This window comes from Hippichthys cyanospilos, chromosome 4, assembly GCF_059441005.1.
Source record: "Hippichthys cyanospilos isolate Australia breed blue-spotted pipefish chromosome 4, RoL_Hcya_1.0, whole genome shotgun sequence".
Taxonomy (NCBI): domain Eukaryota; kingdom Metazoa; phylum Chordata; class Actinopteri; order Syngnathiformes; family Syngnathidae; genus Hippichthys; species Hippichthys cyanospilos.
Genome location: NC_142372.1, coordinates 370,516 through 388,711, shown reverse-complemented (window position 1 = coordinate 388,711; position 18,196 = coordinate 370,516). Strand labels below are relative to the sequence as shown.

Genomic DNA, 18,196 nt, shown 5'->3' with positions numbered 1-18,196 from the left:
TCCCCCAAAGGCCGCATCAAAGAAACGGGCCTTTTTACCCCAAAGAAAAGAAACGAGGCGAGGCGCCAAAGACCAGCTCTAGTTAGGGACCTTTATACGTGGTATCTTTTTCTCCTCCGACGACTTCAGCTTCTCCTCCTCCTCATCGGAGAGGAAAAAAGACTCACTTTTTCGTCCGGGAACCAATTAGGCCACTCGCGTGTAGAAGGCGGCTCCGCTTCCGAAAGGTTGACCTTACGAAACCACTTTGGGAAGGAATGAATTCCCCAAGTGGAGCTACCCCACTGTCCTACTTTGAAACTTACTTTTGCGTGCTTTTCATCCGGAAGTGGGCGCCGTATTTCCGTTTTTACCTTCCCTACATTTACATTTCCCGTCGCTCCAAACGCGTCGGCTAGCAAAACTTCGGCGGAGAGCTGCAGAAAAGGAGCCAAGGGTCGCCCGCCGGAGCCGAAGAGGTCGTCGCGCGCGCGGTTCGGCCGGCGCGTCAATCGTCCAGCTCTCCCTTCCCCTACGCCGGAGAGGAAATGACATCATCACATCTTGCTCCTTTGAGTTGAGTGACCAGAAAAAAAAAAGCTTTTAGCCGCGGCGAGTGGGCAAAGTGTGTGCAAATGTGATTTGCGCACTTTAACGTCGGGCAAAGTGCAAAACTTCCCACTCTTAACGCGCACACAAATACGACGGGACTCTTGTCTCGTTCAATCAGGACAGCCTTTTTTCTTACTTTTTGATATCCAGGAAATTCACTCTATGCTCTCTGAACGAATAATTTGTATTGATTAAAGTTGTCCGATAACACGTGCGTTTCTTTCGGTATGCGTACTCAGCCTGTGAGCACAAAAAAAGTCTTTTTCCAAAAACACAACGAGCACGTTTTCAAGACCTTGCTAATTCCAAAATTGCAAATAAAAATGACCTTTAAATGCAAGGATTTTTTTGCGCTTCTGAGAGCGGCCGCTTCTTCACCGTGTGCATTCATTTCAAATTCATTTTTATTTCTAAAAGTATTCTCCACGTTCTGTTCCTTTCGTGTCATATCACATCCATGCGGTGACGCTCCTTCTAGTGTAGTTTTAAGTTGGGCTTTTCGGCAGCGCTGTGCTGAATGTAATCAGATGACGTCGAGGCGAGGACAGGAAATCCGCTTTGTCCCGAAGCCCGGGCATCGGCGGCAACATGGCGCAGACGGATATGTCAGCGGACGCTACGGTAGCGCTCAACAGGCGGCTGGCTGCTAGCCACCGGGGTCGGTCCGAAAATCGCCACCTAGAGGCCGACGCGAGTGGACGCTCGTCCCCGCTCGGCCACGCGGTAGTTCGGCCGGATTGTGACCGCCCTTTGTTGCGGTGAGTGCAAGCCTTTTCCGTATTTATCGTTTCGTTTCGAATAGGTTTGCGTTCCTGTATTTCGTTCGTGTTCGGTTCAGAGGAAAGAAATACAACGATCTTCTTATATTGAACTGCGATTTGACGTTATCGAATTTCGTGGATATTTATTTTAGATTATGATTTTTTTTGGCAGCGTAATGCCAAGTTTTAGCGGCCGACCGATGGGGGTTTATTGTCGTTGAAAAGCTCCGAAAAATAGCCCGCGTAACGCGAACGTGTGCAATGGCGGCTATTCATCTCGGTCCGACGTCACAGAAGGCGTACCTGGGAAAGTCGCGGCCCGCCACTGGAATATAGCAATATTAACCCGAGCAATTTCAGATTCGTGTGATAAACCTTTTGCTAAGAAGCTCCAACAAATACACGAGATGTAAAAAGTATAAATTAGGATTTAAAAAAACAAACCGTTTTAACTTGTGCCTCGCTCATTTGTCAAAAATTCCTTCCTTTCTTCGGCAGCCATCTTGGCACACGCACTTGTGGCGAAGTTCCAAAAGGTCCTCGGGCCGGCGCATAGAAGCTTGGTGAAGGAGGCTCAAAGAGGCCCAGGTGGAAGCGCCATTCCCCGTCACCTGACTTCAAGTCCAGTCACACTAGAGATAGGGCAATGATATATATATATATGTATATATATGTATGTATACATATATGTATACATATATGTATGTATGTATACATATATGTATGTATGTATACATATATGTATGTATGTATACATATATGTATGGCAAACGTTGGCACAATTCATCATTTGGGAGCACTCAAGGCAAAGACGACGCTTAGGTCTTTTGGCTAGTGCTAATCGGGCTAACGCCGGCCCTAAAGGCCATATGGCAAACGGGTGTCGATGCTGTGCGATAATGGCGGTGGCGGGGGGGGGTCGCTCGCGTGTTACCAGGGAAATGGAGGCGTTGGCCCGGCGTTTGCGTCTCCAGCTGGTGTGGAGGCTTCGCAAGCGGCGCCTTGGCAACGGCGCACTCAGCCGGGAGTTTGCATCTGCGCCGCTTGGCAGCGACCCCGAGGGCCGCGGGGGGGCGGGGCGGCCTTTCGCCCTCGCGAGGGGGCGCTCTTGTCTTTGTCCGGACGGACGCCGGGCGTTTTGGGCCCTAGAGGTCCGTCGGCGAGCGGGCCAAACGGCGGAAACGGCGGTCGAGCCGCCCGGGAGCTCCATTCGTCTTATTTTGTATATTTTGACGGAGCGGCACCTCACTTGGGACGCGGGTTAGGCCGTCCCTAATGAAGTGTCCCCACAGTTGAAGAGCTCCCGTCCCTCTCTTTGCGTCGTCCTCTGTCGTCGTCCTCATTTTTCTTTGGCGCTCTCTCCATTTGTCGCTTTTCTCCTTCACCCTCGCTCGTCGGTCTCCTCCTCGCCCCCTTCAAACTCCTCCCCCTCCGTCCCGCTCCGCTTGCGTCCAGCTGTCCCGGTTTCCGTGTTACCGGCTTCCTCCTCCGGAGGCGCTGTGGAGACGTCCACAGATGCCCTTATTTTTACAGTTTGATTTGCACATAATTACTGCTTCATGGTCATTACACACAAAAAAAACTCAATTGTGGCTATTTTTGTTGTGTGAAATGGCGACTATATTTTTGTCTGTATACAGCTAGATGAGTACTACCCTCCGCTTGTAGAAATGAGCAAGCAGCCCAATAAAAAAAACAAACACGAATTTCTTGGTATTTGCGGTATCGGTACGGGGCGACGTTTTGACGCTCCTCAAGGATCGAGTTCTCGTACTGGTTTGGGTCCGAGAACAAAACGGTATCAAGCGCCCCTTATCGTTCGCGAGCAAAAGTTTCTCAGACGGTCTTCCGCGCGTTCGCCACTTTCCTTTTTTCCTAACGCTCTCCATTCTGACCGCTCGTTTGTAAAACGGGGCGGCCCTGCGGCGCGCCGGTCGGAATCCGGCCCGCCCCGGCCCTCGCGCTCCCGGCGCCTAGTCGATTTCTTTTTTTTATGGACAAAAACAAAGCGCAAACATCCAAAGGCGAAGTGCTTGCCATCCAGTCAGCACTCTCAAAATGTCTTTGAAAGAGTTAAAGTGAACTTTTTCCCAAATTTCCTGCAGCTCTGTGATGTCTTTTTGCACTCGCAAACACAGCGTCTACGCCAAAAGGCAAATCGCGGCTGGTTGCGGTCGGCGGCGCTTTTGAACTTCCTGTCTTCCTCTCGCGTCGGGAAGGCAAAGGTTGTCTGCCGACGCCGGTTGGAACGTCTGCCGCGTCTTCTCCTTGCGGTCGGCGCTAACGACGCGGCGCCGGCCGCGCGTCAATCATCCGGGTCAGGTGTTTGACGATGGGCCCATTAGAGAGGCGGCCGGGAAGGTCAAAGGCGCCGGCGCGAGCGGGCTGCCCTTTGTTGCCGCCCGCCGCCATTAATAATTCGGGCATGTGAAATATGCGCGCCGCCGCAACAACGGATGCCGCGTGCGGCGGGCGGGCTGGCGGGCGGGCGCGCTCGCTAACGAGCCAGCCGACCACTTTGCAAAGCTTTGAAAGGGAAGTTTTGAAAGAGGTTTTCCCGGCCGGCCTTTTATTTTGGAAAGGCCCGCGCCGTCGCCGGCGAACGCCGATGACAAGGTCGGCGCGAAGCCAAACGTTTGAAAGCGGCCGAAGACGCTGACGACGCTCGGGCGCCAGAGACGACGACTCGGATTCATCTTTTCTTCTCCCGCCTGCCGGCCCGCCGCGTGCCGAGCGCGCGCCGCAATTAGCCGCCTTTCAAAACAACAACAAAAACAAAGCGGAAAGCGGCCGCGATCCGGCGAGCCGGGCTAAAAGTCGCCAGCGACGCCACCCGTTCGGCATCCGGTCCCGCCGCTAATTGTCGTAAGGCGGCGGGACCGGATGCCAAACGAGTGGCGTCGCTGGCGACTTTTAGCCCAAATACTCAAGTATGAAAGTCGTCTTCCGCTTTTTGCCCCTCAAATTTATAGCAGCCGCTAACGGAAAGTACAATGCGGGTGGCCCGCCATAAAAACGGCATAGACCCCACCCCCGCGCTCCATGTCAAACTTTTTCCTACGAGGGCCGCACGCGCAGCCGCCGATTTCTTTTTTGACTTGCGCTTCAACAATCGTCATTTCGTATTGTATATAAATAAATAACCCAAGGCAAATGTAGGCCTTCTATTCCAAGTGATGAAATTGTCATTTTGGCGCACGGGTGTCAAAGTCAAGGCCCGGGGGCCAGAGCCGGCCCACCGCATCGTTTTGGGCGCCCCGCCAAATACCGCCAAATAGAAAATGGTCAAAATACATCGAGCCGTCTTCAACTTTTGAAAATCTTCTTGGAGAAAAAAAAATAAAACACGCGCTTTTCTTTCCAATCTCTCTCTCGAACTTTTTTTTTTTTTTTTATCAGCCTCTGTTTGCGGGCCGTGCGCTTGACGGCCACGACGGAAGCGATCATCCGAAGGATGGCGCGCGCGATGAGATGGCGGGGCGTCCCGGTCGTCCGAGAAGATGGTTCAACAAAGCCGATGAGAAATAAACGCCGGGCAATTAGCTTCTCATCTTTAGCCGGCAACTTCTTTACATTCACAATTAGACTTAAAATGATCTTTGTTTTTTTTTACGCGTATTTCTTTTTCACTCCCGCCCGCCCGCCCGCCCGCTTCTTTTCCCACTTTTCCGGCTCGCACAGGCGGAGCCGGAATAAATAATAAAGAAATAATAAATAAAAAGTGTGCCGCTCACATTGCAATTAGGCGTGTGTTTATAACGCTGGCAACCATTTGCTTTTAAAAACAAACAAAGAAAAAAAAACTCCGGGAAGAATATTTAATTGTTTTTTTGATGACGCCGTCGCGGGAATCGGCCTTTGTAAATATTTAAACGCGTTTGCGCATTTCCATCCTGATGCCATTAATGTTTTTAAATGATTGTTATTGTCATCTGGCGCCTTGCCTTTGCCGGGAAAAAACATTTGCCAAAAATAGCCCGAGCGACGCAAACACCCATCAGAAATAAGAATCGTTCAAAGAAAGAAAGAAAAAAAAAGCGGTCTTCCCTCGCGTTTCCTGCTGCCGCCTGCTGGTGATGCGTCTGAGCGTGACGCCGGCCTTCCGCTCGGGCCCGGTCTGCGCGGAGCCGGCTTCGTGCCCCCCCCCCCCCCCCCCAATTGTTGTTTGTTTACTTCAAAAAGCAGCGCCCGTACGAAACCGCAAATTCGTCCGAAATTCCGTCCGATCCCGAAGAAGCTCCGCCCCTGACGTCACCCGCGAAAAAGCCCGGCCGCACAAACGGAGACGTTTACCGGCCCCGCTCGCGGCTCTCGCCAAAGAAGGATTTGCGCGGTGGGTCCGGCCCCTCTGGGAATAGGTTTTCCTCTACTTGGCCCAAAGGAGTTCCACGCCCCGGTCTACAACGCGCGCGTCAAACAAACATCCGGCCCCAGAGATCCTTTTCTCCCGTCTTTTCAATCGACGAAAAACTTTGACGACTAACATTGGCATCGTTGGCCTTTTCTAATCGACGGCGGCGTTGCGCTTGTACCGTTTCGGACACTATCAACCCTTTCCTTGAACGGTCATCGGGTCAAACGCTTGCCTGCCGGTGACGGCGTTTGTTTTCCGAATGGAGCGAGGGGGCGGGGCCGACGGAGCGCCGCCGTCGCATCCTCGTCAACGTACGCGAACTGTTATTTTGCTATCAAAAAGACATTTTCTCTCTTTTGCGGAAGGGGAGGACATTAGCGGCAGAAAACAAAGCTCATTTCTCCTTCTGTCCAAAATAGCCGGGCGTCAAACGGCGCTCGCTAAAGAACGGAAGGAGGCGGAACCTCAGAAGAAGGGAATCCGATCCCCCGCGCGGCGCCTCCGACGTCTACGTAGACGCGCGATACGATATCGCATCGAACGACGCCTCCAAACGGGCCGGCGCTCGAGGGCTCGCTTTTCATATAACGCTTAGCGCCGAAAGAGTTAATTTATGACCCATTGATTTCGGTACGCGCGCGCACACTCGCTCGCTCGTCAGTATTTGGATTCGAGTGTTTCCACGGCAACCGACCCCCCTCACCAAGTGTGCGCGCGCGCGTATTGTTTGACTTGGCGGAAAAGAGTGAGGCGTGGGGCCCTTGTTCGTGAGCTTAGCCCTTAGCCACATGCACACACGCACACGCACGCAGCCAGAGCTTTTGTTACTCTATTGTTTGTCATCACAGAAGGTGGCGTGTGTGCGCCTGTGCGTATGTGCGCTCTGATCCTTGGGTAAATAAACACAGATTGGTGTGAAAGTACAATATGGGAGATTGGTGTCACGCCACGGTGAAAGTTTGGAGGCGCAAGTTGGCTCCTCCTACTCCATTAAAAGAAACTTGTCGCTCGCCGTCGAACCCTCGTCACTTCCTCCGGACAGTCTGACAAAACAAACAAACAAAACTACAGTGGGACCGCTACTTACGAAATCGATTGCTTCGGGAAGTCGTTTACATGTAAATTGCCTAATTGGTTACTTCCAAACCCTTTAAATGGATGCAGTTGACAAATGATTAAAAATGCCGCAGAAAAACATTCCTCCAAAAAAATAACAACAGTTCAAAATTCCTCGATGAAGGATACGTTATCAAAATGACAAAGTAATAAAAAAAGCAATGAACAATAACGAATAAGAAAAATAATAAGCCAAAGTAATGAATAAGCTGCTGCCGGTAATGCGGCGAGCGCGGAACGCGCGCGCCTGCGCCTTTAAGAGCGTGGCCACTGCGGGCCTAATGTCATTACTGTGTACAAACTTGCTGTGACAGAAGCAGATTGATGACATTTTATTGTTATTGCCTGGCCGCCGTTGTGTGCGCGCGAGACGCCGCAACACAAGCGCAGCAAATTGAACACACCAAAAATGATTCATTTGACTTTGCGTTTGCTATTTATATGCCGTTGTGCTAGCTCGCGCCGTTAAGGTAGAAAAAATTGATCTGTGAAATGCGATCCTCCTAAAATAAAATTGTCAGGTTGTTTTTTTTTTTTTTGGGGGGGGGGGGGCAATCTGCCGCAGCGTGTCTGTTTTTTTACCCGAGAAAAGTCTTGGTTCCACTGGACTCGCGATACCGAGAAGCCACGGGACCCAGCTCAACAGTTTGGAGTCGCAAAAATCGCGCGGTGAAAAGGACAAAGCGAGTCTAAGTTGCGTTTACTTGACGTCGGAAAAAAGCACCTCGTGGAACGAACTTGCGCGTAGCATCCGCCGTCATCTCGTTCATATCGCAAGCGCTGACCCAACTCCTGAGGTCAAAGTCCGCCTTTTTACTTGTGGGTTTGTTTAACGCCAACTGCCTCTTTTGTTCCTCTTCTCCGTCTTCCAAAGCATTCCCTTTTGGCTTTTTACTGTCTGGCTCGCCGCTACTTGATCGCTAATTACCCGACTTGTCACCGATAGCGGAAAAAAATTGCGGAGATGAAGTTGTTCCCGGTCTAAAGATAGCGCCTTTGACGCAGCGAGATCTCGGGTGAAAACGAGACGGCGCGACCCGCGGGATCGAAACAAACGCGGCGGGCAAAAAAGTTTGGCTTTGGAAAAGAGCACGTACATGGCGCGCGACTAGTATTTTGCCGTCGGAAGAACGACGGATCGATTTGAAAGTGACGAACGAATGACCTTAGCGGAGGTAGCCCCGTACCGTACCGAACGACGGATCGATTTGAAAGTGACGAACGAATTTCCTTGGCGGAGGTGGCCCCGTACCAAAATCAAGGGTGCGTGCCGCACACGCGGCGGATGGGGCTCTTTACGCGCCAAAAGCCCCTCTGCTTTGCGTTTGACTCCCCGAAGGAAGGGGGGAATTTCGTAAGCGGAGCTACCGCCCTACCGGAACCGGGCCGTAAAAGGAACGTTTGGCGAATCGGGGTGGTTTCTCCGCTAAAGGCTTTGCGCGCGCGGCCAAGTAAATTTTTGCGCGCAAATAAACCCATCAAAATTGCAGTTTTCTTCGCGTCACTTGGGGAACGGGGCTCGGAGAGAGCGATATTAAAAGTGCTCCTGGCTAACAACAACAAAGCGCTGTGATTTCCGAGCTCGTTTAGCGGCACCTGCCTTGATATCTCCTTCGTCTTGTTATCGCAACATTCCCGCATTATTACCCGCAATATTTGACGCGCTTATCTCCCGCCGTGTTTTCTTCCTTCTCTTTTTCTTTTTCCACGCGCGGATCTTCCCCTTTGTCTGCGCCGCTTTCAAATTGGCGGAAAAGTTGCTCGTCCCCTCGGCAAGTTTGGATGCGCTCCCGTCACACTCGGCCCAAACGTTTCTTTCGCCCGTTTCCAAAAAGATTTCTTTTGTTATTCCCTCGTCCCTTCAGCCATGTTGTGCCGAGCGAGCGGGATGGACGGGGATGCGTGAACGCGTGCCGCCAAACTCGCGTTTAAGTAGATCAAAGAGCGACATTAAAGAACATTGAAGTCGTAGGAAAAAACAAACGAGGGGAGCTCAAAAGCCAAGAAGAAAACCCACCAAAATTCTTGAAAAATTACGCTTAAATCCCCAGTATTTTCCATCAAAAGACCCAAAGAAACAACAACCGAACGCCACTATCATCACCCCTTTTTTTAAAAGACGTATAATAGATAAAAGAGCAACATCAAAAAACATCACAGGTAATATATATATATATATATATATATATATATATATATATATATATATATATATTTATAATTACTTAATAAATAATGAATTGCCACTAATGCATGCTCTGAAAAATGGACGACAAGTAAAACATGAAATGAAAATGCAATACATGCATACGCCAAGCATTCTTGCCTATTAAAAATAGATTGAAGGGGGGAAAAAATGTCTTTGGGTCATCTTTTCAGAGTTTTTCATGAAAGATAGGCAAAAGAACAAAAGAAAAACCAATCAAACTTCACCCAAATTCTTGCAAAATTACAATAAGCATTTTCTATGAAACAGGGCTAACCCAAAACCAACAAAAACAAAACAAACAAAAAACAATGTGAACCATATCCAGTTCCTTCACAAAATTACTCTTAAAACGGCGAGCCATACGGCAGTAATAGTTCCTATTAGAGGGCCGTGTGTTCCATGGCCGACAAAAAGTCATCAAAAGACGGATTGGAATCGGCCGGCGAGGATTCGAAAGCGCGCGTCGGCGTGGTCCGAAGGCCGGGCGCTGAAGCGCGAGCGCAAATCCCTTGTCGCCCTTGACTTCTTCTACTGTATTTTGTGACGCGCGCACACAAAAGAAGCCGACAAAAGCGGCAGCTCGATTGGACGGGTTCCCGTTTTTGACGCCTTTGTACAATGTCGTATCGTTTGCAGGGTTTGGGAGCGCGCGGGGGGCTCGGAACCCATTTCCCGGTAAATGAGGAAAGACAAATACGTTTCGTGAGTCGAGGTTTCGTGAGTAGAGGTACCGCCGCGCAGCGTGTACACGCCCTACGGCAAATAGAAGCGAAACGGTCGGCCGCCGCGACACCCGTGGCAAAATACCCATGGCAAAATACCCATAATAGTCCCACATCCAGATCCGAGCGAGCGACAAGAAAAGGCGGCTAGAAATACCGGGGCGGCAGAAAGTCAAGTGCAATGCAAAAGTATCGGGAGGCCGCTGCGACGGCGGCCGTCCCGGGGATACGCCGTCTCCGTTTAGCACACATGCAAAGGAACTCCATTTGCAAGCATGACATTTGGGGAAAAAAACAAAAAAAGAAACGTCAGTCAACGGACGAGAATACCCGCGGAACGTCTGCTCGCCCGCCGCCCTGCCCCCTCCCCCGCGAGAGGAGGAAGTGGGACGGAGGGGGTCGGATTATAAATCAAGGTAAACCTCGGCTGTTTAACCCCTGCTATGATGTCATTTCCTAGTGCGCGGCATCACGCTGACTGGCGCGCTCCCCGGTGCGCCGACACGTGGATGTTAAGGCAAGGCTGGGGGCATATTAGCAAGTAGCGAGGGGAGGGGGGGCGGACAACGCGCGCGCACTAATGTCTCCCCTGGCACACTTCAGACGACTCATTAGATATTTATGTTTGTGGATCTAAGCTCCTCTTGTAGCGCGACTTGTCAGCTAGGACACGGACCGCGCGCACGAGATGAGATTTGCCGGGCGGGTCAAACGCGCCGCCCGCCCGCCCGCGCTCGCTGCGTTTCCCAGGATTCAGCCGCCATAAATCAAGCTTCTAACTACATGCTATTTTCATCTTTTCCCGACTACATGCTATTTTCATCTTTTCCCGCACTCCGTCCGCTCCGCAATACGTTGGCAACGGGAGCGCGGTCTTCTTTTAGCGCCTCGTTATTTCCGCCGTTTTTATTATTTGCTCTGTCCCGCGAGTCCGCCGAGACAATGAGGATTCCAAATCGAATTTTGAAAGCGACGCCATCGGCCGCGATCCGCCCCGGAACCTCCGCCGCGTTAGCCGTTTTGGAAGCGCGCGTGTCGGGGCGGCGCAAGGCGTGACGAAGCCCGACGAGGTTTATCTCAAAGCAGGGGGCGAGTCCGCTGGTTTTTACTTAGCGCTCCATCTTTTCTCACTCGTCGGGAGCCGGGCGCGCATCCTCACTCCTGGCCCCCAGCACGCAAAGCCAACGAGGCCACCCCTTTGCGATGCGTGACATTGCGCTGACCTGATTTGATTTCAGCCTTTCCTCTTTCTTAAATTTGGCGAAAGCGCCGCCGCTAATATTTGGCCCCAGCAAGATATTTAGCTCTTGATGCTCACAGCAAGCCGCCAGTCCATCTTTTCTGACCGCTTTGTGATCCGGCGGCCTGACCCGCATCCAGCTAGCTTGCGAATCTTATCGTGTGACCCGGGGCATTTGCCAAGATATTAGTGCGGCACGCTCGCTCGCTTTATTTTCCAAAAAGTACACATTTCACCCGCGCAGAGTTGGCATTGAGTTCCATTCACCGATCAGAAATCGGCGCGAAAATGATACTTTTGATCGAAATGAGCCAGTGCTATTGAGGACGATAACAATAATAAGATTGCGCCTCCCTCTCGCGGCCCCCCGCCCGCCCGCCCGCTCCCCGCTCCCCGCTCCCTCCCGCGTTTGGTGTTGATCCAAGCGCTCCGGCGGTGGCCCATTTAAATGAAATGGAATATTAAAAATTAAATTGTTCGTCAAAGGCCCGCCGCTCGCGCCGTCTCTGGCGGCCGCACCGTTGACCCAAAAATATATTCAAATCAGCCCAGCTAAACAGCCTCTCTATATGTCGACTATTCCGACGCACGGAATGCCCAAACCGCAACGCTGTTCGCTTCAACCGCGCGGGCTTCTTTTCAAAGCGAGAGCTCATCGACGGGAACGTGAGGCTATTGACCGGGAAATTGCGCCGTGGCGTTACGCGGCCTTTGCGGCTCAATGACCTACGCCCAACGAAAAGGGGGTCCCGAATTCCATCGCTTGAGCCCTGCAAATTCTAAAGTCCTCCATCGCTTCGGGTAATCGAGTACGGGTCGTCGATCGCATTGGTACCCGATTACCTAATGCCATCGCTCCTTTCGTCGCGATTGTAATCGATTGCCTTAGGTTATCCAAGTACTAAAATAATCATCTACTCCAGCTGCTCGAGTCATTATTATAGCTAATTAAGTACAAGTAGTCAATTGCGTGATTGATTACTTGATTACCCGTCCACTTTAGTAAGTACTAAAAAAAGTGGACTGCTTGAGGTCGCTTGAGCTAAAATCATTACCGTCGGGACTTACTATAGGTAAACTCAATTACTTTGCCGTGTTGAGCACAAAAGTCATCAACGACATTAGCGGTTAGTTAATTTAGCTCATCAAGTACTGTAAGGGGCGGTTCAAAGGAACCGAGTTCAATTCCAGCCGTCTCCGGCCTTCCCGCGTGGAGTTTGCGCGTTCCCCCCGTGCCTGCGCGGGTTCTCTTCGGGCACTCTGCCTTCCTCCCGCGCGCGCGCACGGCAGCTCCATCGGACTCGCTAAATTGTCCTCGGGTGCGATTGGGTGTCAGCCGGGGTAGGCCCGCGCGACGACGCGGATGGCCGCGACCGCCGCCGCCCAACCGGATCGGTACTCGATCACCCGACGTCATAGTTGACGTTAGTCAGCGGTCATCGGTTCCTTTAGCTTATTCAAGCACTCGAATAAATAGGTACCTCGGCTACGTAAGGAAGTACTTCAGTACTCGAGTAATTGATTACATTGGTAGTTATTTACCTGTGGTAATCGATTCGGTGAGTACTCGTTCTACTTAATCGGATAAGTGATTGATGACTTTGGCCAAACGCTTGAAAAAAATCCAGTCAGATAAATAAGTATCTGGAATCCAATGTCTTTGGGATCGAACGCTTTAATAATTGCCCCCCCCCCCAAACGTCGTGGTTGAATTCCCACATTTCCTTGCATGTCCCAATACGCAAAATAAAATTTCCGTCAAACTGTGTACATACTGTACCGTACAAGGTCATTAAAACGGCAAAGCTAGCGGGGGATTAAGCGGATTTTTCCCCCTAATATGAATATGTACATTTTTAGAACGTGCGTGTGTGTTTTTCCCGAGGCGCGCGCTCGCACACACACACGCGCGCTCCAGTAGTCTCCGGCGGCGCCTGCGAGGAGTTTAAAGAGCCCACATTACGACTAAAACACAGATTTACTCAACACGTTTACACCAGAGAGCTGGAGACGAGGAACGTACCCGCGGGTGCCGGCTTGCGCGCGCGTGTGTGTGCGTGAGCGCTTATCCGGGCGCGCACACACACCTTTGCCTTCCCGGGACGCCTCTCCTCCATTAAAGAGCGCTTTGAAGACAACGGAGGTGCGCGCCGACTGATGGAGGCGCCTTTATCCCTCCCGGCGCATCTATTAGCGCAGCCGGCTAGCATTAGCGTCATTATCCGCCACCTATTACGACGAGTGGCGAGGAAGGCGGCGCCGGGAGCCCGGCCGGCGTAAACAAATCTATTATTGGTGATGAATTGCACAATAACGCTGCATAATGGCGGCTCCGCGCCGCCGCCGCTCTGCTCAAGGTGCACGTCAAATAAAGAGATACATAAAAAAAAAACAAAAGTCGCCCAAAAGTTGCACAGTCGCTCCGTTAGCTCTCTCTTAACGTTCTTATTTACGGCAAAAGGCTAACATTCGATCACACGGGCCGACGCGGACGCCGGCTAATGCTAAAGAGCCTAACGAGCTTCGCTCGTCGCGGCTCCGGGCCGCGCTGGGACATTTGTCTTCATTATTGTCTCCCGCCAGCACGCGCGGCATTTATTGTCCTTTAGCGCGCATCACACCACTGAAGTTGGACTTTTTTTGAATGCAAATCAAGCCATCCGCTACGATCATTTTCTCATTTTTAATGATGATCGCATGAACTTTGGCACCTTTTTTTTTCCGCAATATAAGAAGCACGGGATCATAAGGCGCGCCTTGGATGAATGGACAATTTTAAAAAGGCTTAGCATATATAGGCTACATTATAAGGCGCACAGAACGGAAGCCACACTAGAGGCTAATGACAGGCCCAGTTGCTGTTAGCCTTTGATTGGTCAAACGTGCCTTTCCATCCATCACGCGTTCTAAAAGTTCATTTCTCAGCCTGTCACGCGCACGCATTGACATAATAAGTTATGACAGACTCATCACCTCTCCATCCACGCCAGGCGCACACTCACAAATACGCATGCACGAGTGTGATACATGCTAGCAGGACCGTTGGCTCATCAAATATCCAAAGGATGGCGTCTGACGTGACCTTTTATTGTCTTTTATTTGAGGGAAAACACAGTAGTGTGTTTATATGCGGTGATTGGCGGGGAGCGCAAAGCGACAGAGTCGCTCATGAATGCCCGAGCAGCTCGTTGACTCTCGTTAGCAGGGATAGAAAATATGAGCGCTCGCCGAGCGTCGCTGCATTCTTTGAAGGTAAAGCGTGCGTGAGTGTGCGCACGCATGCAACTTCACATAGCGTCTTTACATTCCGTCACGTCTTCTTGCTAGCATACAACCCCCCGCTATATCCCGTCTTTTTCGCACTATAAGGCGCACCGGATTGTAAGGCGCACCGTTTTTAAAACTATTTTCATTTGTAGGGCAGAAGCTAGAAGAGAAGCCGCAGACGTGGCTTGCGTGCGCTAGACGGAGCTGCTCTAAAGGAATGGCAACAAAACAAGCGGGTGATTCACTCAAACTTTCCAATCAGAAATGAAGACGGTTTGTGAAAAATACCTCTTGATTACATTATTGTTCTCATGTCCCCAAATAACGTTCGAGCAAGTATAGCATATCTTGTTGTAAAAATTACATTTATAACTGAAATGTGGAGGCATGGCGATTATTTTTTTTTTTTCTTCCCCCAAAAATGGAATTTAAAAAGGAACATCGGCGAAAAAGGTCCAAATATTTGGCACACATACAGCGCGCGACCTTTGGTCTTACGAACAATCCAACGTGCCGGTCAGTGTGTCCGCACAATTTTTTTCGCCTCGCTGCATCAACATAAAGAACTTTTCTCGCATGTCACGGAGATGCCGATATGCTATCGGTCGATTAAGGTCTCAGTCACGGCGATGCGGAGATGCTATTGGCCGGCGTCACGTCAATCGCAGAAATGCCGATACGCTATTGGCCGAACGCCTTCATCTTGCTTGACGGCGCAGCCGGTCGGTGTGTTGCGAAGCCTTTGCAAACTTTATCTGTTAGACGTGGCTTCTAAAATTGCAAGTGGCGGTAAAGGAAGAAGTAAGAGGATGATGACAATAGAAACCAAGCAGGAGATAGTAAAAAAAAAAAGGTAAAGGTAAATGTCATTTTTCCTTTGTATATTGATGTTATTTAACCGTACAGTAGATTGTTACTCATTTTTAATATGTGTATAAAGTCGTGACGTTTTGACCTAAGGTTGTTGCACGCATTCACAACGGATGAAGTTCGTAACACGGGGGCCCACTGTATTTCATTCCTTTGAACTTTCAAAAAGTATCTAAGGTAGATGGCTATGTTTTTCTTTTTTCTAGGGCTAATAACAAACTTCAGTCACCGTATTCTTCGGACTGTAAGCCACCGTAAACTTTTTTTTTCTCTCGATTTGATCCCTCCGGCTGATGGTCCGGTGAATTTTATCTGCGGGATGGACCCTCTTTCTCCGTAAATATCTGACGTTTCGACCTGCGTCTTACCGATGCGGCTCATCCTTGAAAAACGAAAAATACGGCCTCTTGGTTTGAATTCAAATAAAAGCGGAGCCTTCCCGGGGTGGGCGGAATCTCTTCCGAAGTTTACTGTAATTGTAAATGATGCGTTTTGACAAAAGCGGGTTTATGTTTCGGAGATGAGTTTTAAGCCGTGGCGAGTTTTCAAAAAGGACAAACATCGGCGGCGATAATCGGCCGAGCCCATTATGGCTCTCTCCCGAGCAAAAAGTAAGCGGGCTGGTAAGAGTCGCTAGGAGAAATCTCCTTTAATAAAGTATGGGGATTTTCTTACGCGGCGTTAGCGCGAGAGCGCCCGCGTACGTGCGCTTCTGGCCGCTCATCGGGGGCGTGAAAAGGTTGCGGCGTGAACGCCGGGCGCCAATCGAAGAGAGATTACACGTCTGGCCGTGTATCATGGGCCGTATATTGAACGCGGGCTTTTGTGCGCTTGCGAGGGCGCCATTGTGCGACGCCTCAAAGAGCGTACGGGCTCAACTCCGTGACTAATCTGACCCCCCCCCCCCCCCCCGCATTACTTTATTCAATCGGCCGCGCGCTTTTTCCGCCGCGGACGACATTTCGGCCGCTGAATGGACAATTTGAGGATGTTTAAAAGGCGGCGCCAGCGCCAAAGAAGAAGACAAAAAAAAAAACGGGAGGCGCTTTGTTTCGGCTCGTCGCGGTCGTCGCTCGGAATGTTTCATTCTCGTTTCATTCTTTCGCCTTCTCGCCTCGCTGACAGGAAACATTCGATAAGGCCCCGCCGGCACACTTTGCGCACGCTTAACTACGCACCCGCTTGACTTTGACTCTGAGGATAGAAGACAAAAAAAAAAAAAATCCACTTGAGTGAGAACAAAGCCCATCGGCGCAAAGTCGGGAAGCGGCGCCGTTGACGTTCCGAAGCCCCTTCCGCCGGCGTCAAAAACAAGCTCATCCGCCAACGCCGCACGGCACGGATGGGATGCGGTCAAACTCCGGCGCGGGGGCCATCCGCTTGTCGCGGCGCAGAAGCCGCTCCCGCGCACGCTTCATTAGAACGCCCACGTTGTCCTTCTTCTGTAGGAGACTTCTGGCAATCCGGCGGAAGGAATTGAACCGACACACCGGCCGACGGGCGCGGTGTCCCAAAGCGACTTCCGGCGCTTAATTCATTTCTACTCTTTGTTAAGAAAAACAAAGTAGCTTTAGAGCGCAAACGTGCTCGGCAAAGATTTGACAGAAGGAATTCAATTGATGTACTGGACCAAATAAAGGCTTTCCAGACAAATCGTGACGTTCCAAATCAAGGCTCGGCGCCGTACGAGCCTTAATGACATTTTGCCGTGGCAAGGTTGACGCTCAATGACGCGCATTCCTTCAAAGCTATTTGTCGCGCTGACAAATAATGAATTTGTGGGGATTCTCAAGGTTTCCACCGAGGTAGTGGCGCCGGACCGGACCGCGCCGCCCGGCGGAAGGACCCCCCCCAACTTCTTTACCGCAACGGAGAAGATTGGGATGCGGAGAACGTACAAGTAAACCGTCAACAGTATTGCCTTCATACCGCTGTAATATCTTCAAGGTAAGAGTTACGAGCACGTTTTCATCAAGGGACGGACAAACGAAGCTTCGTCGAGCACTTCTTAAGCGCTAGTTTTGGCTCCCAAAAAGGTTCACACGTTTTCACGCTCCTCTCAAGCGCGCCTTCGACGTCCACCGACGGCTCGCAGCGCGGGAAATCCGAAACGCTTAACCCGCAGCAAATGCAGTGCGGAACTCCCGGGTATCAACGCGACAAAATGGGGAGCGTTTGGGAAGATGAGATTGATTCTGTTGCTAGAGTTTAGATGACGAAAAGGCACCGGAGGTTGGCCCAGAACGAAGGGCGCGTCCTACATTCGGGGAACTACAGCAGTGGGGTCAATGAACAACCCCCGAATTTTGCATCGGCCGCTTTTTGGACCCGCATCGGCTCATTTTTAGCCGGGGCTTTTTTCCGAGCGCGCGACTCAACCCAAAGGGAAGACGCAAAACAAAACCGGCTTTATACAATGCCTAAAAAACATCATTACTAGGATTATCAGTAGGAAGCCGCCCGTTAGGTGAGCGCCGGCGTACCCGATCCGATGTCCGACGCGGCCTCTAAATAGAAGCTTCCCGATTGGCCCAGCGCGCGCGCCATCCATCAGCCCGCCGTGCGAAGACCAGATGGCGTCAAAAGTAAAAAAAGAATGAAAAATGACAACCGCGTGAAAAGCGGGCGAGGGGTTAAGGAGGCGAGGGGGGGGGAGCATATTGCTGCGCGTTATCGTGAAGGGCACATGGCGGATTAAGGCCGCCGTTTGACGCCATCTTTTGTGCTTTGCGCACACTTCAAAGGGGCCGGAAGCGCGGCGGCTAATTAGCCGGCGGCCGCGGCGGTCCGGCTCGCTGGTAATGCCGGTCCGGCGTTTGGCTTCGCCCGTCGTCGTCGCCTCCCCGCTTTGAAAAGGATGGAGGAGCGGGCCTCCTCAGACCCTCCCTTCATCGGCGCTCTCCTTCGCCTCTTTTGACAGGGACGCGGACTTTCAAATCCACGCAACCTCGTCTTCCGTTCGCTCGCCGTGGCCCGCCCGCCTCGCGCTACTTAAAAATAATCAAAATGGACCGGGGCGGAAAAAACAACGTCAGTCGAGGAAAAAAAAAACCCAAGAAAGTGCCC

The 18,196-nt window shown here is 51.2% G+C and overlaps 1 long non-coding RNA gene across 1 annotated transcript; it reads left to right on the top strand.

Moving 5' to 3' along the window:
* The first annotated feature begins 1,200 nt into the window (after positions 1 to 1,200).
* Positions 1,201 to 17,271, top strand: LOC148424170 (uncharacterized). The gene is made up of 3 exons (XR_015865432.1): positions 1,201 to 1,349; positions 14,413 to 14,492; positions 16,924 to 17,271. It is a non-coding gene; the product is annotated as an uncharacterized LOC148424170 (long non-coding RNA).
* Positions 17,272 to 18,196: the final 925 nt, after the last annotated feature.